Raw genomic sequence first — 25468 nt, forward strand, 5'->3', positions numbered from 1 at the left:
CCCGTTTGGCGTGACTTACCCTCCCCGCGCGGGGAGAGGCAGGGACTGGCGCGGGAGGGAGGGAGCCAATCGCCTACGGGATAGAGATGACGGGCAACCAGCCGGCCCAATGGAAGGACGGAAAGAGAAAAGTGGGTGGGGCCATTTGGACTTCCCCTCTCCTACCGGCTGGGGTGAGTCCGGTGGGCGGGGCTTGGGGCTGAGAGCCCCACCCTGCACCTTGGGTCGTCAGATGCGGGGTGGGCCGGGGTCGCGGCTTTGCCCGGAGCCAGAGGGCAGCGCGCGGCTCGGGTGCGGAGTGGGCTTGCGCGGGGGCGAGCGACCTGCCGCAGGACTTGGGGGTTCCTGGCCCGCACCCCCGGAAGGGCGTTATCCTGGGGGATTGGGGGTGGTAACTTTCCTCCCAGGAAAGGAAAAAACCCAGAGTGGTTGAAAGGTACAATGAAGTGTAGGCCCTAAGGATTTAAGTATACGCTAAATATTAAAAGATTTTGAAATTAAAAGATCATTTTTTTTAAAGCTTAAATGACTAGACCACCTCGTTACTACTACCTTCACCACCTTAAAAGAAAAAAAAAATTTTTTTGGGGGGGGGGTGGTGGAGGAGAGCTTTTAAGGTCGTTCTCTGTCCAAACTGCAGACTCTGGATGAGGTAGGCAAAACAGAGCAGGGCTTGGACCGTCTGGAGGACTGGGCCCATTTCAAAGTCTGCTCATCCAGGAGAGTTTGGGGATCTGCCTGCTGCTGGACTCGTACGTGGTAGAAGGATGAGTCACCCAAAGAGAGAGAGAGAGAAAGAGGAGGAAAGTGGAAACATAATGATGCCTTGGAAGGCAAATTTGATTCACATTACATTTCAGTCACCTTAGGCTCATGAGTCAACATTTAAGATGATTCAGGCCTTCTGGGAGTCAGGAAGCCCGGTATTCATTTGTTTCAGATGCTGGAAGGAGCATAATCTCCCCCGTTCCACTTTTTCCAAAACTGAAAAGGAAGTTTAAAGGAAAGTGGTCGAAAAAACATAAAAGTATCAGCATGCAAAAGTTTAGAGAACCCCTTTTATGTTTCTGGTATACCTTACAAAAATATTCACTGCATTCCTATTCAGGAGGCCCTGGAGACAGAGATAACTTGCTTTCCGATAGCTCACAATCTAGGACCTCACTGTCCAATATATTAGTCATCAGGCCACTTGTGGCTATTGAGCCTTTTAAGTGTGACTGGACTGAAATGAGATATGCTGTAAATTTAAAATGCATACTAGAGGAGTGCCTGAGTGGCTCAGTTGGTTAAGCATCCTGCTTGATTTTAGCTCAGATCATGATCTCAGGCTGATGGGATTCAGGCCTAGGTCAGGCTCCTCCATCAGTCCAGAGTCTGCTGGAAATTTTCTCTCTCTCCCTCTCCCTCTCCCTTTGTCCATACCCCCTAAAGTAAACAAATCTTTAAAAAAAATAAAATGCACACGAGATTTTGAGTGGTAGCAAAAAATGAAAACATCTCAATTTTTATATACTGACATTTTGTCATTGATATTGTCAATATATTGGAATAAGTATACTAAAATTATTGTCACTTTTTACTTCTTAAATGCAGCTTCTAGGATAGTTTAAATACACACATGATCACATCATATTTCTGTCGGACACTGCTTAGTCTAAATGATTAAGAAATTTTGATTGCCATGGGGAATCATTGGTTATTTAAACAAATTCTTAGCTCAAACTAATTAATATTACTCTAGGCTTAATTTAGGTATAAAAAAGGAGAGGCAGTGGTTGGGGAAGGAAGGAGGAGAGATGAATAGGTGGAACAAGGAGATTTTTAGAGCAGCGAAACTATTCTGTACAAGAATATAATGGTGGATACATCACATCATACATTTGGCAAAACCCACAGAACTATACATCACAAAGAGTGAACCCTAATGTAAGCTGTGGACGTCAGTTAATAATATATCAATACTGATTCATCACAACAAACATACCATACCAATGTAATATATTAGTAATAGGGAAACTGGTTGGAGAGGGGGCATGGGAGAGTATGAGAACTCTCTGTACTTTCTGTTCAGTTTTTCTGTAAATCTAAAACTGCTCTAAGAAATAAAATGTATTAATTCTTAGAAAAGGGAAAGAAAAAGCAAGATTTCCTGGGAATGTTACCTGACCAGGTTAATTATCAGCAATGCATTCAGGACCTGGCATATCCATGCCACAAAGTCAAACTGGTTTTATTTCTACAAAATGGCTGTGAGGTGCTTTGAGTTTGTTTGGTTTTATCTTGTGTTATTTTTGAAGAGTAGGAAGAGAGAAATATTAATGTGGAATTTGGGGATGGGGGCAGCACCCGTGGCTCAGTGATTTAGTGCTGCCTTCAGCCCAGGGCATGATCCTGGAGACCCAAGATTGAGTCCCACGTCGGGCTCCCTGCATGGAGCCTGCTCCTCCCTCTGCCTGTGCCTCTGCCTCTCTCTCTCTCTCTCTCTCTGTGTCTTTCATGATTAAATAAATAAAACCTTAAAAAAAAAGAATTTGGGGATGGAAGTTTAATGTCATACTAAAATTTTTAAGCAAAGCAGATTCCTACAATGATAATTAAAATAATCATGTTTCAAGTATTTGTCAAATATTATCAAAAATATATATTATTTTCAACTGCATACACATACAAAAAAAACTAGCAAAATTTTATGGTACAAACCTTTTCTAATAAGTAACAATTTAGCTATCAGTAGTTCAGTCTTCTTCATACTGCTTTTCCCACAATAATTGTTCTGAAACTCCCTAATGGAATGATTTTATAGTTTTCACATACATTATTTGTAAGTTGTTTATATGAGATCTCTGCATCCATATATCTGTGTGCCTACTATTACTAAAATGGTCTCAAGAGAATATCTTTAACTTATTAAAAGTGGCAGAAAACGGGGCACCTGGGTGGCTCAGTTGGTTAAGGTTCTGACTCTTGATTTTGGCTCAGATCATGATCTTGGAGTCATGGGATTGAGCCCCACATTCAGGCTCCACATTCAGTGCAGAATTGGCTTGAGATTCTCTGCCTCTTCTTCTGCCCCTCCTCCCACTTGTGTACATACTCTCTATCCTTAAAAGAAATAAATAAAATCTTTTTTTTTAAAGTGTCATAAAAGGATAATTACAGAAAAGTGGTAGATTTACAGCTTTTATAATAAATAGCAGTAAATATTGAGGCAATAATCTGAAGCAGAAAAGAAATAAAAATTGTATATTATTGAGCTCAATGACTTCTAAAATGTAATTTTTGATGGATGATTTAAGAGTAAGGAGTTTACCTAGTGTTTATAGAATGGTCAACAAAGCATAAGAAAAAGGAAATGTCACTGATACACCAGAATTAAAAGGAGAGTTAGTTACTCCATGTAAATAGTGTAACTTAGTGTAACTCCATGTAAATATCACTCTTACTAACAAGAAAATTCTGATGGGCATTTGAAATGCTTAAAAGAAGAATATAAATTCTTGATCATAATAATAATTAGAAAAAGAATTACTCAATTATTTTTCAAATTATCTTACCAGAACTAGATTAAAGTTTCCAGATACCACAAGTTAGTAACTATTCTCTTAGAATACTACAAGATATCCATTCAGCTTGATGGAATTCTAGAATCTCAGAGTTGGAAGGACTCTAGGAAGTCAGGTTGACCAATCTCTCTCCCATTACAAGAATTCCTTATAGGAGGATTTTTTTTTTTAAATTGGTCATCCATGGCATATTAAAAACAGCCACAAACTCTTTGCAACAACTCCCATCCAAGATAGGGTGAATTTTCCCACCTTTTCTGAGCTGGCATTGTGACTTTTTTTTTTTTTTTTTTTTTTTTTTTTTTTTTTATTTACGATAGTCACACAGAGAGAGAGAGAGGCAGAGACACAGGCAGAGGGAGAAGCAGGCTCCATGCACCGGGAGCCCGACGTGGGATTCGATCCCATGTCTCCAGGATCGCGCCCTGGGCCAAAGACAGGCGCCAAACCGCTGCGCCACCCAGGGATCCCCATTGTGAATTTCTTGACCCATAAAATGCCCTGGAAGTGAGTTCCAAGCCTGACCAGCAGAGGCATTGCAGTTTCCCTCCTCATTCTCAGCACACTGAAGGCTGAAGGTGAGATACACACGGGGAGACAGACCTAGCTGTCCCAACCATAGAGCTGAGGTCCCAGAAATGTGAGGCCATCTCAGACTCTGCAGCCAACTCACAGAATCATGAAAAATAATAAATCTTTGTTGTTTTAAACTACTACCTTTTGGGGATGGTCATTACACAGCAAAAACTAATTTAAACATCATCTATTCTGTGCTTTATTCATTCATAGATGAAATATTTATTGGGTATTTACTCTGCACCAAACACTTGGGAATACAGCATTGAAGATATCAGCACAAATGTGCTTGAACATTTTCAGTACAGGGAGACTCACTACTTAAGGAAATATCCCATTCAATTTCTATAGGATCCTACCTTATTGCAGAAGGCTGAATTGATCCCTAATCTGGTAGACATTAAGCAAGTTAACTGTCCTTGTAATCATGTTTGCCTCCTGAAAGAGTTAAAAGGCATAGGATAGCTATACTCTTGTCTACATATTGCAGGATGTGGACTCAAGTTGGTTCAGCAACCACAGGAGAAAGATGAGAGGTAGATTCCTGACAAATCTATTTCAAGAGCTGTGCACAACTTTTTTGTTTACTGAAAATGACTTGCCAATATTCAAGAGCACCATTGAATTACATTCAACCTTTCAATTAAAAAAAATAAACTGAAACATCATGTTGGCACTCCTAAGGGAAAAACTAACAGCTTGCTATGTCATTGTCCCTACCATTTTGCATGAAATGCATCTTTTTGTGAAATGCAGCTCATCATTCTGGCTAACATCTTGACTTATACTAAGTTCATTCTGTAATAAGAATTGAAATATAAATATAGTGAGATCAACATCTTCAGCCATATAGTTAAGCACTAAAAATTAGTGCTGGACTTAAAATCAAGTTTTTAAGTTCCAAAAAGAAATCACGTAATAGTGAAAGTGAAAGTCATAATTAAAATTGAACCTAGTCTTTCTCTTTTAACCTTTTTGAGTCCTCTGCATTAATACTGTATTCCCTTAGGCTAAATTCAATATGTACCATTTCTCTGGTGAAATGTATTGTGATGTAACAGAAAAACTATTTTTGATTCAGGAGAAAATTAATTTTGATCTAGCAGCACAAATTCAAGCAGAGAAATTCCTAAACCATCTTAGACAAACAAAAATTTACCCTCATGAGAAAAAGGAACTATAGGAAAGAGTTCATAAAATTATCTGAGTTATAAATAATTCGTTCCAACATCTCACCTATTCTTCCTAATACCTAAAGACTGAAGTGTAATTTCTGCTGCTTATCTTCTATGGAAATAGAAACCAGGTAATCACTATCTTTACAATAAACATTACTCATTTATTCAGTTAAAATCTATCGAGCTTCTAGGTTCTGGTGATAAAGAATGAATAAAACATACTTATTAACATCAAGAAACATATAATTGAGTTTACATAAGAATATATAGGAATATACATATAAGTAAATGTAAATATATTCATATATATGTGTGTAAATATATAGAATAGACCCATACTAATGTAACTCATACTATAAATGTACAATATACATATTATATACTCATAATTAATACAATATAATTCATACTATATGTGTATATATATTAGAGAGAGAGAGACAGATGCACAAAGAGACATATTCCAGCAGGATTTGGGGAAGGCTTCACTAAAGAAATTAGTCTTTTAAGGTAGGGTAAGAAGGAAAGTTGTCCAATGAAGGGGGAATAGCACCTGCAGAGGCAGGGAGGACTGAAACTCCAGCACAGATTCAAGGCATAGAGAGACCTCTGGGATGGTTAACTGAAGATAAACCCAGAAAAATAAACTAAATACAGACTGTGAAGAGTCTTGAATGCCATGCTAAAGAGTGAAGGTGGTATTCTCTAAGTAAAGAGTTATTAAAAGTCTTTAAGCAACATGGTGAGAAAAGGGAACCTGGGTGGCTCAGTCAGTTTCTGACTCTTGGTTTCAGTTCACGTTGTGATCTTGCAGTCATGAGATCGAGCCCCACAGTGGGCTCCTCAAGAAGTCTGCTTCAGATTCTTCCTCTCCCTCTCCCTCTGCCCCCCACTATCACTCACTCTCTCTCTTCAATCAATCTTTTTAAAACTAGTGGGGTGACACGATAGCTAATTTATAAAAATAACACTGATCGGGGATGGGTTGTGGACACTAGAGAAAGTAAACAATATTTAAGATGCAATTCTAATATTACATGTAATCTTTGCCCAATAACTTGGTTATAGCTACTGTGGCTTAAGTGGAACATAATTACTACTCATAATTTAAGCAACAATTGATGAGGGCAGGAACCAATGGCTTAGGGAATAGGAGAAGATAAATTTGAAAAACACTGAAGGAACTTGAGGACTAATAGGATAGAGGGGCTGATGGAAAAGAAGGAAAAAAAAAAGGCTGAAATAAGCTTAATGCTGAGGTGGCAAGGTAAATTGGTGCTATACCAGTGCAAATGCAAAAAAATCAGGGGAGAAAGCACAGAACTGGTGAGTAATGCTGGGGACAATATGATGACATTAGTTTTTAGATACAATGAACTTGAGTCACCTGTAAAATATTGGAGTAGAAACAATGAGGAAGCAGCTGCAAAGCCAGGGCTGGGGCTTAGGATGGAGATTTAGTCTGGAGGCCAGGTACCTAAACTCGTAAGTTAAGTTTTATGGGTAAAGTTTTGGAGCAAAATTTTAGGCTGGAAACAATGGACCAGGTTGATTGCATACTGTTGCTACCCTCAGAGAAAAAGGCCTAGAAAGGAGCCATGGGAAACACCAAGGTGAAGTACCTCTGGACATATTTGAACAATGCTATTTATATTTAACCTTTACTTTTCCCTTTTCCAGTTAAAATAAATAAAAGCAAAATAAAATAACAACAACAACATAACAACACCCTTTTGCTTTTCTTCCTAAGTCAAGTTCTTTAGTTTGCAGTTATCATTTTATCTTTTCCATCCACCTTAAATATTATACTTGGAACTCAAAATAGGATTCCAGTAAGTACTCAATTATATTTAGCACTAAGTAGTCCATAGTAATAGGGAGAGCACCAATAATTTAAACCACAGATAATCCTCAAACTCTCATTAAGCTGGTCACTCTAGCCTCTCAGCCAAAACAAGTAGTAGAATTGCCTTGTGAACTTTTGCCTCTACATATACTAACCATCCTCTAATGAAGATACTGAAGAGAAGGAAATGGTTGAAAGAAAAGCAATAAGAGATTAAGCAAGCTCCATTAAGTTAAAAAATTAGACAATAAATGATCCTTTCATATACTACTTGTATTTATGAGGTATAGGATTCTTTTTTAATCAATAGATATATCTTGCTCATTATTCAACTTGTTTTCTACTTTCCAGAGAACTCAGGAATACATTCATCACTGGAGATGTATATTGCCTTACAAGTGTCTTTTTTAAAACTCACTTTCCTTTTATTGCTACAAACTCACTGTGATCTGGCATTTCCATCTTATCTTAGTATTATTTATTGTCCTGGATGGAAATCTTTCCTGTCGAGTAGTAGTAGAAATGTAAGTCATTTGTGCATAAGGTACCTAGAAGAGTCAAATACCTAGAGGTGAGGAATTGAACAGTGGGTATCAGGGACTAGAGGGAGGGGAAATGGGGAGTTACTGTTTAATGAGTAGACAGTTTCAATACAAGATGATGAAAAGGTACTGGAGATGGATGGTGGTGGTGGTTGTACAACAATGTAAAGATATGAAATGCCACTGAACTGTGTGCACTTAAAAATGGTTAAAATGGTAAATTTTATGTCATGTATATTTTGCCACACTAAGAATTTTTAATTGCAATTTAAAAAAAATTAATAGAAGTTTTGGAAGATAAACTTGAAAAACCTTGCAAGAAATAGGAAAAAAGAACAAAAAGGAATATCAGCAACAAATAAGTAGAAATTATAGGTTTTTTTTAAAGTGTTATCATTTACAACGGCACAAGAAAACATGAAATATGTAAGGATGGATTAAACAAAATATGCCCACTACCATTACACTGCAAATATTGCTGAGAGGAAATTTTAACAACTAGAAGGACTTCAACTTGATTTCAAGATTCATGATAAAGCTACAATGATTAAGACAGTGTGGTACTAGCATAAAGATAGACAAATAGATTAATGGAATAGAATAGAGTCCAGAAATAGACCCATACTATATAGCTAATTAAGTTTTGACAAAAGAACCAAGGTATTTCAATGGGGAAAAGATAGTCTTTTCAACAAATAGTGCCAGAACAAATGGACATCCATATGCAAAAAAAAATAAATAAATGAAAGTCAATCAATAAAAAGAATTTTTATTCTAATCTCAAATCATATGCAAAACATTAACTCAAAATGAATCATGGGCCTAAATAGAACAGCTATAAACTATAAAACCGTAAGATTTCTCAGAGTAAACATAGAATAAAATCTTGGCAAGGATATACGCTTTTGCAAGTATAAAATGGTACAATCACTTTAGAAAATCATTTGGCAATTTCTTAGGAAGTTAAACATACCTAAAACCCAGATATTCCATACCGAGGTATTTTTTCAGAAGAAATGAAGACTGGGAATAACCCCCATGTCCATTAACTGGTGAAAGGACCTGCAATTTGTGGCTTTGGAATCCCACCCTGCAATAAAACGAAACAAACTATTTAGGTACATAGTATGAAAGAAACTCCAATGAATTCTATTAAGTGAACAAAGCAAGACACAAAAGCCCATATACTCTATGATTCTGTTTATGTGATATTTTAAAACAGGCGAAACTCAGGGGGAGAGGGAAAGGAAGGAGGGTGACTGCAGAGGGGATGAGGGAAATTTTTGGAGTAATAGTGGTGACGGCTACATGACTATATACATTGTCAAACTCATTGAACTGTACAATTAAAATGGGTGGACTTTCTTGGATAAAATTTTTATCTCAATAAAGATGGATTTTAAAAAATAGACAAAGAGACATAAGACAAGAGATAAGAAAGTTAAATGATTAATTTGAAAGACTTATGAGTCACTAACAAGAGATCCACAAAGAAAGAACAGGAAAAACACCAAGTTTCCTATTAATCTAGTTTGCCCTCTAGAAAGGTGAATTTGCAGTATGGCAGTTCATGCTCCATGACAGAGCATTATTCAAGTTTATATTTTAACTTAACCTTATAAATGTCTGCAGATCTTTTGAATGTCAGGAAATGTTTTAAGACTATTTCTTAAACAGTTTTCCTTCTCTAAACCTCCCTTTATCGTGATGAAATTGATAGTGCTATAAATGCAAATCTACCTTAAGTTGTTATTTAGATCTTAGAATTAGGGTTGCTTGTTATTTTCAGATGACTATATACTATGCAACTTTTTTTTTAGATCTAGTTTTTCTTCTGTTTTCCCCAAAAAAAAGTTAATTTATTTGAACTAAACGAACAAAAAAACAGTTCACCCATTTCTCCCACTCCTCACCCCCCACCTTTGACAGCTACCAATCTGTTCCCTATTATCTATGAGCTTGGGTTTTGCATTTTAGATACACATATAAGTGAAGTCATATGGTATTTGTCTTTCTCTATCTGACTCATTTCACTCAACATAATACCTTGTAGGTAAAAAAAAAAAAAATACCTTGTAGGTCCATCTATGTTCTTCAAATGACAAGATCTCATCCTTTTTTATGACTAATATTCCATTATATGTGTATTTGTATATATATAGAGCATATGTATATATAACATGCGTATACACACACACACAACACATTTTCTTTATCCATTTATCTATTCTATTAACCATCAGATTGTTTCCATATCTTAGTCATTGTAAATAATACCACAGTAAACATAGGAGTGTATATATCTCTCTTGTTAGTGTTTTTGGTTTCTTTGGATAAATACTCCATAGTGGAATATTGGATCATATGGTATTTCTATTTTTAATATTTTGAGGAACCTCCATACTGTCTCCCACAGTGGCTATACCAATTTGCATTCCTACCAACCATTCCTTTTTCTCCACATCCTGTTATTTCTTGTCTTTTTGATACTAGCCATTCTGACTAGTTTGAGGTGAGATCTCATTGTGGTTTTAACTTGCATTTTCCTGACGATTAATGATATTGAGCATCTTTTCATGTGCCTGTTGGTCTTTCATGTGTCTTCTTTAGGAAAATACCTATTCAGATATTCTAAACATTTTTAATTCAGATTTTCTTTTGCTCTTGAGTTGTATGAGTTTTTAAGTATATTTTTTATATTAGCCCCTTATTAGGTATATGATTTACAAATATTTTCTCCCATTTGGTAGATTATCTTTTCATTTTCTTGATGACTTTCTTTGCTATACAGAGCTTTATAGTTAATATAGTACTTTGTATTTGTTTACTTTACTTCTGTAAGTAAACAGATTGGTGTCAGATTAAAAAAATCATTGCTAAGACCTATGTCAAGGAGCTTACCGCCTATGTTTCTTCTAGGGTCTTATGGCTTCAGGTGTTGCATGCAAACCTTTAATCCATTTTTTTTCTTTAATCCATTTTGAATTAAGTTTTATGTATGGTGTAAAATGGTAGTCCAGATTCATTGTTTTGCATATGGCTGTCCAATTTTCCTAACACCATTTATGGAAGAGGCTATCCTTTCTTTCATTGTATATTCTTGTCTCCTTTATTGTAAACTAATTGAGCATATATGTGTAGGTTCAATTCTAGGGTCTCTATTCTGTTCTAGTTATCTATGGGTCTGTTTTTATGCCTATATACTGTTTTAATTACTATTGCTTTGTAATATAAAATAAATAGTTTAAAATAAGAGACTGTAATGCTCAAAGAGACCCATACCAAAACATATTATAATTAAAATGTCAAAAGTTGGGGCACATGGGAGGCTCAGCGGTTGAGCATTTGCCTTTGGTTCAGGTTGTGATCCCAGGGTCCTGGGATTCAGTCCTGCATCAGGCTCCCACAGAAGCCTGCTTCTTCCTTTGCCTATGTCTCTGCCCCTCTCTCCTTGTGTCTCTCATGAATAAATAAATAAAATATTTTAAAAAATAATAATTAATTTAAATGTAAAAGGAATACATTCTCCAATTGAAAGACAGTGGTTGAATGGATAAAAAAACAAGTTCCATCTATATGCTTCCTACAAGAAACTACTTTAGATGTAAGAACACATACAGAAACTGAAAGTAAAGGGATGGAAAAAATTATTTCATGTAAATGGAAACCAAAAGAAAGCTAGAGTAATCATACTTACAGCAGGCATAATAGATTTCAGAAGAAAGACTGTAGTGAGACAAAGTAGGTATTACATGATGATAAAGAGGTTGCTCCAACAAGAGGATATAACAATTGTAAATATTTATATACCTGACATAGGGTACCAAGGTATATAAAGCAAATATTAATAGACATAAAAAAACTAAATTTTACTACCATACATAAAGGGAGAAATAATCATACAATAATGGAAGGAAACTGTAGTACCCCACTTACATCTAAAGATAGATCTCCAGATAAAATCAATAAAGAATCATCAGCCTCAAATGACATGTTGGATACGATGGACTTAGATATTTGCAGAACATCCCATCCCAAAGCAACTGAATACACTTTCTTCTCAAGTGCACAAAGAACATTTTCCAAGATAGATCATATGTTAGTCCACAAAACAAGTCTTAGTAAATTTTAAGAGAACTGAAATCATACCAAGCATCTTTTCCCACAACAGTGGTATGAAACTAGGAAAAAATTCATAAATATGTAAAGATTAAATAACATGCTATTGAACAATCAATGAATTAAAGAGGAAATTTAAAAAATACTTGGAGATAAATGAAAAGAAAAATATAACAAAACCCATGATATGTAGCAAAAGCATTTTGAAATGACAAATTAATAGCAATTAATGTCTACCTCAAGAAAAAAGAGTCCTAAACAACCCATCTTTATGCCCCAAGTAACTAGAAAAAGAAAAACAAATAAAGTTCAAAAGTTAGTAGGAGAAAACACAAAGATCACAGCAGAAATAAGTGAAATAGAGACTAAAAAGACAGTAGAAAAGATCAATGAAATGAAGAGTTAGTTATTTTAAGAGAGAAACTAAATTAACAGAGGAGGTGTTACAACTGACACCACAGAAATACAAAGGATCATAAGAGACTAATATGAACAATTATATGTCAACAAATTGGACCACCTAGAATAAATAAATTCCTAAAAACACAACTTACCAAGACTAAATCATAATGAAATAGAAAACCTGAACAGAATAATTACTAGTAAGGGGATTGAATCAGTAATCAAAAATCTCCCAACAAACAAAAATCCAGAACCAGATGGTTTCACTGGTGAACACTATCAAACATTCAAAGTACTAATAGCAATCCTTTTTAAACTTTCCAAAAATAGAAGAGGAGGGAACTCTTCCAAAATCGTTTTATGAGACCAGCATTACCTAGATACCAAAAGCAAACAAGGATGCCACATAAAAAGGGAATTATAAGTCAATATCTCTGATGAACATACATGTAAAATCCTCAATGAAATTAGCAAACTAAAGTCAGTAATACATTAAAAGGATCCTACATTGTGATCAAGTGGGACTTATATCAGGGATAAAAGGATGGCTTAACACAAAATGAAGAATGAATGTCATATGATCATCTCAATAGACACATTAAAAAGCATCTGACAAAATTCAACATTCACTTATGATAAAACTCAACAAAGTAGACATAGAGGGAACATAGTTCAACATGATAAAGGACATATCTAACAAGCCTTCAGCTAATATAGGCAACAGTGAAAAGCTGAAAGATTTTCCTCTAAAATCAGAAACAAGACAAGGACGCCACTCTAGCCACTTTTATTTAACATAGTATTGGAAGTCTTAGAGCAATTAAGCAAGAAAAAAATAAAATGCATCCAAATTGGAATGGTTGCCCCAGGGGAGGGGGAGAGGGGAATGGATAAGATGAGTGAAGGGGAGTAGGAAGTGTAGTCTTCTAGTTATGGAATGAATAAGTCACAGGGATGAAAACTACAGCATAGGGAATGTAGTCAATGGCACTATAATAGCATTGTATGATGACAGATGGTAGACACGCTTGTGCTATACAATGTATATACAGTTGTTGAATCACAATGTGACCCACTTGAAACTAATGCAACATTGCTGACTATACTGCAATAAAAAATTGTATAATTCAGCGCCAGCCACTCACTTTTTATACAAGTGATGAATAAGATATGACAGAAAAGACAATGCAATTCAGTAGAGCACAATATTATTTTTTTAAAGATTTTATTTATTTACTTGAGAGAGGGAAACAATGTGAGAGAGAGAAAGAAAAAGCAAGCCTGAGCAGGGGAGAAGAGTACAGGGAGAAGGAGAAGCAGAGTCCCCACTCAGTGGGGCTCGATCCCAGGACCCCTGGAACATGACCTGAGCTGAAGGCAGGTCAACCATTAACCATTGGAGACACCCAGGCACCCCCACAATTTTAGATCCAGTTCTACCACACTTTGGCAAAGTGACCTTCAGGAATCTCTGGGCCTTACTTATCTCTACTGTAAATCAGGGAGTTCAACTAGATGACTGCTAGCTCTGATCTACCTTCAAGATTTTTTTTTACTGTTGTTTATCGTTAATTTTTCATTTCTCTTTTTAGTCAACACCAAATATTGGGATGAGTAGCTCAGAACGATGTATTTTACAGAAGGACGTTTTCAACAATTATCTAAACTAAAGATGGTGCTGGCAGACTTATTACAGCATTCAGAAGACTTTAGAAATATAAAGAGATCTTTTAGAGCCTTTTTTGTAAGATGAAAGTTTCCTTTTATACATTTCAAAATAAGAAAAGAGAGAGAGAAAGAGGAGGGTTACACAACGTGTTTAACTTAAATGAGCTTCTTTTCTGAAACTTTATCTTTCTCATCTCTAGAAACAAATATGAAATTATGTAGAAAGCTGAAAAGACTTGGAAATATACTCAAGAAAACCATAGTGAAGTCAATGATTCTGCCAAATTTCTTAATCAAAAATATAAAAAATAATGCCCACAAAACTTTTGTTAGGAAATAGGGAAATAATGAAGGAGTTCCAATTAAGGTCTAGTTAATGTGCAATATTTTATTCCTGTGGATTTTAACAGTATATTATTTCATTTATCTCTTTATTCCAAATGGAGTTGAAGCCACATTTATTTATTTATTTATTTATTTATTTATTTTTGTTTTGGCCAAACTTTTTATTTAGTATTCTGTAGTTGTTTAACACACACTTAAATGGTCTTATTAGGGGGAGGGGATAGGGGAGGTTCTTGTAGATTCCCAAGGCAATGTCAGAAAGGCAAAATATGGCCAGCATTATCCATTTGCTTTTTTGGATTTACTGGGTGAATAGCACTTTCCTTATATAAGCATCCGATCTCAGGTTTTTCATTACTGAGAACATCGAGATTTCAGTTTGAAGACACTCTGGAATCCTAAGAGAAGCATACCCCGACCACCCTCTAATAGATAGCTTGTTTGTATAGGCAGAAGGATTCACCTCTCCATTTCAGAAGGCTAGATGTTTGTGGAAGGTCTTAGAATTGCTTTGCCTCATTTACTGGGAAAAATCAGATATAGGAAGTGGCCTTTAGGGACCCTTTTAACTTGAAAAATCACAACACTAGTACACAAGTCAAGTCTTAACACATTTAACATTTGCTTATTGACAGCCATGTCATAAAGTCAAATAAGATTAAACAGGTTTTACTTTTTTTTCCCCTCACAAGAACATAAAAGTTATGGAAGGGGAACTTAACAGGAAATCTTAAAAAGGTAACACAAGTTTTCCTTTTAGTAGTCCTTGGGTAGTTATGACAGAAAAGATTCCACTTTTTTGTTTTTTTTCTTTGAACGGGGATTTTGGTCCAAAGTTTTGTTTTGTGCTTAATATCTGCTTCTGCCTCCCCCTCTATCAGATCGGCTTCCTCCATGGCCACCGCCTCTTGGAGCTCCGCGGCTTGAACTGCTGTAGGAATCACGTGGAGGAGGGTACCCCCTTTCCATAGAAGTGGGAAGCCCTCTTTCATGTCTGCCAACCGGGTCACGACCCCTTGAGTAGAGGTCACTTCCGCTGCTTGAGTGTCTCCACTTCCGCTTCCGCTGCTTGAGTGTCTCCACTTCCGCCATATCCGTCACGTGAGCTGCTGTAATCATCACAGCGACTGCTTCCACCGTAAGATGGCTGGGGTAGTCACGGTCACGACCATAGCCATCTCTATCACGATAGCCTCTTGATGGGCAGTCATCACGTGAACTGGAATGCCCATAATCACGGTAAGTATAATCTCTTGGTGGTGGTGGTGCATAATCTCTCTTGTATCACGAAAACTTGGGTAATCTCTGCTTGAATGGCTGTCTTTAGTAGAATATCCATCATCTCTTGGGGACAAATACACATCTCTACGAGAGGGCAGGGGTTCCCTTCCCGGTGGGCCTCCATCACTATCTCTTCCGCGTGACACAGGAGCTCTTCCTCCCCTGCCACTGCTGCTGCGAACTGGTCCTGAAGGGGCAGATCTTTTAGGAGGAGTGGTGGTGGTCCTCTTCTTACTGGAAGTGGTCCCCTGGAAGAACTCATGTTAAAATTCATGGAATAGCCACCATCATCCATGTGCCCTCCACGTGAAGGAGGTCCCCTGGTTCCTCCACTTCCTCCTCTTCCGCCTCTAAGACCTCTTGGAGGGCCTCTGCTTCTTGGAGGTGGAGGTGGTCCACGTCTACCACTTTCAAATGATGGTTTTGTGGCTTGTTCTACCTTGATGGCTTTTCCATCTAAGGACTTTCCATTCATGTCTCTGGCTGCATCCTTAGCGTCTGCTGGGATCTCAAAGGTGACAAAAGCAAATCCTCTTGATTTGTTGGTTTCACCATCTTTCATCTTTCACCTCCACTATTCGTCCATATTTGCCAAATACTGCTTCAAGGGCTTTTTCATTTGTTTCCATATTGAGGCCACCAATGAAAAGCTTTCCTGGGCCATCTGCTTCAACCATTTTTCCACCTGGTGAGAGTCGAAGGGGTGACGACCGTTCCAAGCTCCTGTGAGCTCGCCGGCAGGGGCTTCGTAGCAGCTCAGCATGAATGAGAGCCACCGGCTCTGAGAGTGGAAGAGGGAAGCCGCTAGCACTACTGCACAACGACCATTTTTATTTATTTTTTATTTTCTAGAAGTTACATTTTTAAATGAATATGCACATATTCCTAAAAGATTAACAAGAGTTCTCTTAATAAGTAATTAGGTGTTGTTATGAGTGGAACTGTATTCCCTCAAAAAAGGTATTTTGAAGTCCTCACTCCTGGTAACTTTAGAATCACCTTATTTGGAAATAGGGTCCTCATAGATGTAGTTGGTAGGATGAGGTCATTCTCCAACAGGGCGCACTTAATCCAATATGACTAGTGTCCTTCTAGGAAGAGTAGAAGACAAACCACATAGAGAAGATGGCCATGTGAATACAGAGGCAGAAATTACAGTAGTGCTACCACAAGCCACAGAATACACGGGGCAAGAGTGGATCCTAGAAGATTTGGAGGGAGCATGGCCCTGTCAACACCTTGATTTCCTACACTTGGCCTCCAAAAGTGTGAGTGTGACAAAATAAATTTCTATTGTTTTAAACCATTCACTTGGGGATCCCTGGGTGGCGCAGCGGTTTGGCGCCTGCCTTTGGCCCAGGGCGTGATCCTGGAGACCCGGGATCGAATCCCACGTCGGGCTCCCGGTGCATGGAGCCTGCTTCTCCCTCTGCCTGTGTCTCTGCCTCTCTCTCTCTCTCTGTGTGACTATCATAAATAAATAAAAATTAATAAAAAAAAAATTAAAAAAAAAAAATAAATAAAAAAAAAAAAATAAACCATTCACTTTGTGGTACTTTGTTATTGCAGACACAGGAAATTAATCCAAATATATACCCAATGTTACACATGTGTTCATGCAAACACACACACACAGACACACACACAGAAAGAGAACTCTCATTTTAACCAAATTACTGGATTTCTAAAAATCTAGTATAGTGATGAAATTTGGGGGCTGTGAACTTGAGAAAGTAATTATAGTTATGCACGATACAACATTTGCACAATCTTTTAGGATACCACATTTCCAAATATTTTGTACTGTAGGGGAACTGTGTGAAAAGAAAAAAAACAAATATTTACAAAAGTGAAATAACACTGTATCTTTGAGAGAGGCAAGACAGCCTACTCTAAGGATTAAAAATTCAAAGGAAAATAGCTATAAGAAAACTATTTCTTTTTTTTAATTTTTTAAAAATAACTATTTCTAAATGGGCAGCTGCATTACAGTATTTGTTATTACTAGACCATTTGAGTCTCAAAATAAGAATTTGACAGCAACAATAATTTCGGAATTTCATGATGAAACTTGGACAATTTTCACAACTTTAAATATGAAAACAATGGGCAAGGATGTGATACACAATTTTTTCCATGTCCATTGATACTAAATTTAGTATCTGTATATGATTTAATTTTTTGAAGAAAAACTGAAAGCTTTATTGAAAGGTATTATAGAGACCTAAAAGATGTAAGACTCAGTGTCATAAATTAGGAGATGATTAGTCCCAAATTGATTAGTATGGTCAACAGAGTTCAAATTCCCAAGACTTTTGTTGTTGTTGTTTATTTCTTTGAGAGAGAGAGAGAGAGAGAACGTGGGGGGGGGGTGGGGAGGGAAGAGAGCACAAGTAGGGAGAGAGGCCGAAGGAGAGACAAAGGGAGAAGCAGGCTCCCTGCTGAGCAGGGAGCCCTATGTGGGGCTCAATCCCTGGACTCTGGGATCATGGGTTAAGCTGAAGGCAGACATTTAACCAACTGAGCCACCCAGGCACCCCTAAATTCCCAAGATTTTTATATGAAATTAAACAAGGTGTTTGTAAAATTTACATATAATGAATAGTTGAGAATACCAAAGACCCCCTCAACTCCCTTTCTCTATCTGGCTCTGTGAAACAACAACCCCAGTTAAAACCAGCTCTGCCTTCTCTAATTTTTGTATCATCATTGCTGATTGTAGCTAGAGAAAAGTATGTAACTAGCCAACCAGTCTGAATTCAGATTCATCATCACTGATCTCAAGTATACTCTAATGCTGTCAATCACACTACATGTGTGACTTTATTGGAAATGTTCTTGAGAAAGTTTTTAGGGAGTCATAAGCAGTTCTGGGTGTTTTTTTTTAAGATTTTATCTATTTATTCATGAGAGACACACAGAGGGAAGCAGAGACATAGGCAGAGGGAGAAGCAGGCTCCCTGTGGGGAACCCAATGGGGGACTCAATCCCAGGACCCCGGGATTATTACCTGAGCCAAAGAAAGATGGTCACTCACTGAGCCACCCAGGCACCCCGAGGACCTTGTATCTTAACTGGTAAATTACGATTCAAGTATGGCATTCTTGCCTGTTATTTTTACAGGGTCATCCTGATTCTTTGAAGCCTTATAGACAGTTCATAATCATTCTCCATATTTAGATCAAAACCTGTCCAAAGCAATAACCTGTTTGTTCTATTGCATTCTCAAGTCTCATCCTAGCTTAGTTATCAATTTGACTTTTCATCTCTTTTGTTACTTTTTTAAAAAGATTTATTTATTTATTTATGACAGACATAGGGAAAGAGAGAGGTAGAGACACAGGAGAGGGAGAAGCAGGCTCCATGCCAGGAGCCTGACGTGGGACTCGATGCAGGGTCTCCAGGATCGCGCCCTGGGCCAAAGGCAGGCACTAAACTGCTGAGCCACCCAGGGATCCCCTCTTTTGTCACTTCTAATAAAGCACTGCTGTTACATTCAGTGTGGATGGCCACCACCTAGGAACACAGCATTCAAATGAATGATACTACTACTACTCATAATAAAAAATTAGAAGAGAAAATATTATATTAATTTGGAGCTACAATGCTCTTAAAGGATTTTTTAGTTCATACATAGCTTCCAAATCTAAAGCTTGTGAGAAAGGTGGCATTTACCAAAAACAGCTGGAGAAGTACATGACAACCAGGCCCACCGCCCAGTTAAGATGCACTTAGCTCTGCAGGCTCTCAAATGAACTACATCAGCAGATTTTCAATCTTGTTAACTATATTTTTAAAACATGTTCAACAATTTGGCAATCACTGTTTTGCATACAGCCTTCACCATAAGGTAGGGATAAAAAGCAAATATTCTAGAGTCAAATTTACTTTGGTTTCCATCCTGACACTACCACTTACTAGGTTTGTAATTTTGAGCAATTGTCGTCTCTGTGCCTAATTCCTCATCTCTAAAATGGGAAGCATAATTGTGGTCACCATAGGGTGGTTTCAAGAATTAGTTGAAACATCACAAAATACTTTTAAGAATGCCTAGCTCACAAAAGTACAGTATATAGGTTAGTTTTTATTTATAAACATTATTGAGGTTAGGCTTTTCCAAGATGGTGGAGGAGTAGGAGACCTTAGTTTTGTCTGGCCCCAGGAAATTAACTAGATAGCTATCAAATCATTCTAAACAACTGTGAACTCAACCAGAGATCTAAGAAAAGAATTGCTGCAATTCTACAAATAGAAAAACCAACCGTTTTCTGCAAGAAAGACAAAACCACACACACAAAAAAATCACCTCAAAAAAGAGAACAACAGGCAATACTACTGCCAGGGACTTAACCAGTATGGATATAAGTAAGATGTTAGGAGTCCAAAATAATGATTATAAAGATACTAGCTGGGCTTGGAAAAAGCACAGAAGACACTAGAGAATCTATTTCTGGAGAAATAAAAGAAATAAAATCTAACCAAGTCAAAATCAAAAAGGCTGGGATGCCTTGGTGGTTCAGCAGTTGAGCGCCTGCCTTTGGCTCAGAGCATGATCCTAGAGTCCTGAGATCGAGTCTCCACATTGGGCTTCCTGCGTGAAGCCTGCTTCTTCTTCTGCCTATGTCTCTGCCTGTGTGTGTGTGTGTGTGTGTGTGTGTGTGTCTCATAAATAAATAAATAAAATCTCTTTTTAAAAAATCAAAAAGGCTATTAAGAGATGGCAGAACAATATTAGAATGATTGGGATCCCAGAAGAAGAGGAAAGAGGGGAGCAGAAGGTATATTGGAGCAAATTGTAGCTGAGAACTTCCCTAAGCTGGAGAAGGAAACAGGCATTCAAGTCCAAGAGGCACAGAGAATCCCCCTCAAAATCAATAAAAAAGGTCAACACCTTGGCATATAATAGTGAAGCTTGCAAATCTCAGAGACAAAAAGAAAATCTGAAAGCAGCTCAGGACAAGACGTCCATAACCTACAAGGGAAGAAACATTAGACTGGCAGCAGACCTATCCACAGAGACCTGGTAGGCCAGAAAGGACTGGCACCTTATATTCATCATATACCATTATATGGTAAGTGAGAAAAATATGCATCCAAGAATAGTTATCCAGCTAGGATGTCATTCACACTAGGAGAGATAAAAAGCTTCCAGGACAAACATAAACTGGAGGAATTTGTGATCACTAAACCAGCCTTTCAAGAAATATTAAAGGGGACCCTTTAAGTGAAGAGCCCCAAAACAACATAGACCAGAAATGAACAAGGACAATCTACAGAAAGAGTGACTTTACAAGTAATACAATGGCACTAAATTCATATCTTTCAGTAGTTACTCTGAATGTAAATGGGATAAATGCCCCCATCAAAAGACATCAAAAGGGTATCAGATTGGATGAAAAAGCAAGACCCATTGATATACTCTCCGAAAGTGACTTATGTTAGACCCAAAAACACCTTCAGATAGAAAGTGAGGGAGTGGAAAACCATTTATCATGCTAATGGACATCAAAAGAAAGCTGGAGTAGCAATCCTTACATCAGACAAATTAGATTTTATTTTATTATTTTTAAGATTTATTTATGATAGACCTAGAGAGAGAGAGAGAGAGAGAGAGAGAGGCAGAGACACAGGAGGAGGGAGAAGCAGGCTCCATGCCAGGAGCCCGACGTGGGACTCCATCCCGGGGCTCCAGGATCGTGCCCTGGGCCAAAGCCAGGCACTAAACCACTGAGCCACCCAGGGATCCCCAGACAAATTAGATTTTAAACCAAAGACTGTAATAAAAGATGAGGAGGGACACTATATCATAATTAAAGGGTCTATCCATCAAGAAGATCTAACAATTGTAAATATTTATCCCCCAACACAGGAGCAGCCAACTGTATAAACCAATTAATAACAAAATTAAAGAAACACATTGATAATGTACAATAATAATAGGGAACTTTAACTCCCCACTCATAACAATGGACAAATCATCTAAGCAGAAGATCAACAAGGAAACAAGGGCTTTGAATGACACACTGGGCCAGAAGGACTTCACATATATATATTCAGAGCATTCCATCCAAAGCAATAGAATATACATTCTACTTTAGTGCACATGGAACATTCTCTGGAATAGATCACATATTGGGTCACAAATCAAGTCTCAACTGATACAAAAAGATTGGGATCATTCCCTGCATATTTTCAGACCACAATGCTTTAAAACTTGAACTCAATCACAAGAGGGAATTTGGAAAGAACTCAAATACACAGAGACTACAGAGTATCCTAAAGAATAAATAGACCAACCAGGAAATTAAAGAACAATTTTTAAAAATTCATGGAAACACATGAAAATGAAAACACAACTGTTCAAAGCCTTTGGGATGCAGCAAAGGTGGTCCTGAGAGGGACATATATAGCAATTCAAGACTTTATCAAGAAATAAGGATCCCTGGGTGGCGCAGCGGTTTTGCGCCTGCCTTTGGCCCAGGGCGAGATCCTGGAGACCCGGGATCGAGTCCCACGTCAGGCTCCCGGTGCATGGACCCTGCTTCTCCCTCTGCCTGTGTCTCTGCCTCTCTCTCTCTCTCTCTCTCTCTCTCTCTCTCTCTCTCTGATGACTATCATAAATAAATAAAAATTAAAAAAAAAAGAAATAAGAAAGTTCTCAAATATACAATCTAACCTTACACCTAAAGGAGCTGGAGAAAGAATAGCAAATAAAGCCTAAACCCAGCAGGAGAAGAGAATTAATAAAGATTAGAGCAGAAGTCAATGAAATAGAAAGCAAAAGAACAGTAAAACAAATCAATGAAACTAGGAAGTAGTTATTTGAAAGAATTAATAAGATGGGTAAACTCCTGGCCAGACTTATCAAAAAGAAAAGAGAAAGGACTCGAATGAATAAGATCATGAATGAAAAAGGAGAGACAACAACCAACACTGATGAAATATAATTATAAGAACATAGTATGAGCAACTAAATGTCAAAAAATCGGGCAATCTGGAAGAAATGAATGCATTCCTAGAGATTTATAAACTACCAAAATTGGAACAGGAAGAAATAGGAAACCTGAGCAGACCCATAGCTAGCAAGGACATTGAAGCAGTAATCAAAAATCTTCCAACAAACAAGAGTCCAATGTCAGATGGCTTCTGAGAAGAATTCTATCAAACTTTTAAAGAACTAATACCTATTCTTCTGAAGCTGTTTCAAAAAATAGAAATGGAAAGAAAGCTTCCAAACTCTTTCTATGAAGCAAGCATTATCTTGAACCCTAACCAGACAAGGACCACCAAAAAGGAGAATTATAGACCAATATCCCTGATGAGCATGGATGCCAAATTTCTCACCAAGATACTAGCCAATAGGATCCAACTGTACATTAAAGGGATTATCCCAAGTGGTATTTATTCCTGGGCTGCAAGAGTGGTTCAGCATCCACAAATTATTTAGGGTGATACACTACATTAATAAAAGAAAGAACAAGAACCATATGATCCCCTCAATAGATGTAGAAAAGGCATTTGACAAAGTACATCATCCTTTCTTGATTAAAACTCTCCACCATGTAGCTATAGAAGGAAAGTACCTCAATATCATAAAAGCCACCTATGAAAAGCTCCAGTAATTATCATTCTCAATGGGGAAAAACTTAAAGCTTTTCCCCTAAGGTCAGGAACATGATAGGGCTGTCCACTCTCACCACTGTTGTTCAACATAATCCTAGCCTCAGCATCAGACAACAAAAAGAAATAAAAGGCATCCAAACAGGGAAAGAAGTCAAACTCTCACTCTTTGCAGGTGATATGAAACTCTATGTGGAAAACCCAAAAGACTCCACCCTAAAATTGCTATAACTCATATAGGAATTCAGTAAAGTGGCAGGATACAAAATCAATGCATGGAAATCAGTTGCATTTCTATACCCTAACAATGAGACAGAAGAAAGAGAAATTAAGAAGTCAATCCCATTTATAACTGCACCCAAAACCATAAGATATGTAGGAATAAACCTAACCAAAAAGCCAAAGGATCTGTACTAAGAAAGCTACAGAACATCCATGAAAGAAACTGAGGAAGACACAAAGAGATAGGAAAATGCTCCATGTTCATGGACTGGAAGAACAAATATTGTTAGAATGTCTATGCTATCTAGAGTAATCTATACGTTCAATGCAATCCCTCTCAAAATACCACCAACTTTTTTCACAGAGCTGGAACAAATAATCCTAAAATTTGTATGGAACCAGAAAAGACCCTGCATAGTCAAAGAAACATTGAAAAAGCAAAGCAAAGCTGGTGGCATCACACTTCCAGACTTCAAGCTCTATTACCAAGCTGTAATCATCAAGACAATACAGTAATGACACAAAAACAAACACGTAGATCTATAAAATAGAATAGAAAACCCAGAAATGGACCCTCAACTCTATGGTCAACTGATCTTCAGCAATCTTCAGAATATCAGTGGAAAAAAGTCTCTTCAACAAATGAATAGTGTTGAGAATATTGGACAGCCACACGCAGAAGAATGAAACTGAACCATTTTCTTACAGCATACACAAAACTAGACTGAAAATGGATGAAGGACCTGAATATGAGATAGGAATCCATCAAAATCCTAGAGGAGAAGACAGGCAGGAAACCTCTGTGACCTCAGCCACAGCAACTTCTTGCTAAACATGTCTCCAAAGGCAAAAATGAACTATTGGGACTTCATCAAGATAAAAAGCTTTTTCACACAGCAAAGAGTCAACAAACCCAAAAGACAACCTACAGAATGAGAGAAGATATTTGCAAATGTCCTATCAGACAAAAGGCCAGTATCCAAAATCTATAAAGAACTTATCAAACTCAACACCCAAAAAACAAATAATCCAGTCAAGAAACGGGCAGAATGGGGCACCCCGGGTGGCTCAGCAGTTTAGCGCCGCCTTCAGCCCAGGGCCTGATTCTAGAGACCCGGGATCGAGTCCCATGTCAGGCTCCCCACATGGAGCCTGCTTCTCCCTCTGCCTGTGTCTCTGCCTTTCTCTCTCTCTCTGTGTGTCTCATGAATAAATAAATAAAATCTAAAAAAGAAAAGAAATGGGCAGAAGACAAGAGCCAGTATTTCTCCAAAGAAGACACATAAACGGCCAACAGATGCATGAAAAAATGCTCCACATCAGTCAGTTTCAGGGAAATACAAATCAAAATCACAATGAGATACTACCTCACACCTGTCAGAATGGCTAAAATTAAGAAGTCAGGAAACAATAGATGTTGGTGAGCATGCAAAGAAAAGGGTACATTCTTACACTATCAGTGGGAATGCAAGTTGGTGCAGCCACTCTGGGAAACAGTATGGAGGTTCCTCAAAAAATTGAAAATAGAGCTACCCTATATCCCAGCAATTACAATACTGGGTATTTACCCCAAAGATAAAATGTAATTATCCCAAGGAGTACCTGCACCCCGATGTTTACAGCAGTAATGTCCACAATAGGCACACTATGGAAAGAGCCCAGATTTCCATTGACAGATGAATGGATAAAGAAGACATGGTGTGTGGAATATTACACAGCCATCCAAAAGATGAAATCTTGCCATTTGCAATGACATGGATGGAACTAGAGGGTACTATGCTAAGCAAATAAGTCAGCCAGAGAAAGACAAGTATCATATGATCTCACTCACATGTGGAATTTAAGAAACAAAACAGAGGATCATAGGGGGAGGGAGGGAAAAAACCAAGATGAAATCAGAGAGGGAGACAGACCATGAGACTCCTAATCATAGGAGACAAACAGAATTGCTGGAGAGGGGGAGTATGGGGTAACTGGGTGATGTAATGAGCACTGGGTATTATATAGGACTGATGAATCACTGAATTCTACTTCTAAAACCAATAATACACTATATGTTAATTAATGAAATTTAGATTTGGAAAAACATTATTGAGGATATTT

At 37.6% G+C, this 25468-nt stretch overlaps 1 pseudogene; it reads right to left on the reverse strand.

The window, feature by feature from the left end:
• Positions 1–15005: 15005 nt before the first annotated feature.
• On the reverse strand, positions 15006–16224 carry LOC129511814 (RNA-binding motif protein, X chromosome-like; annotated as a pseudogene).
• Positions 16225–25468: the final 9244 nt, after the last annotated feature.

Source organism: Nyctereutes procyonoides, unplaced genomic scaffold (genome assembly GCF_905146905.1).
Source record: "Nyctereutes procyonoides isolate TBG_1078 unplaced genomic scaffold, NYPRO_anot_genome, whole genome shotgun sequence".
Lineage (NCBI taxonomy): Eukaryota > Metazoa > Chordata > Mammalia > Carnivora > Canidae > Nyctereutes > Nyctereutes procyonoides.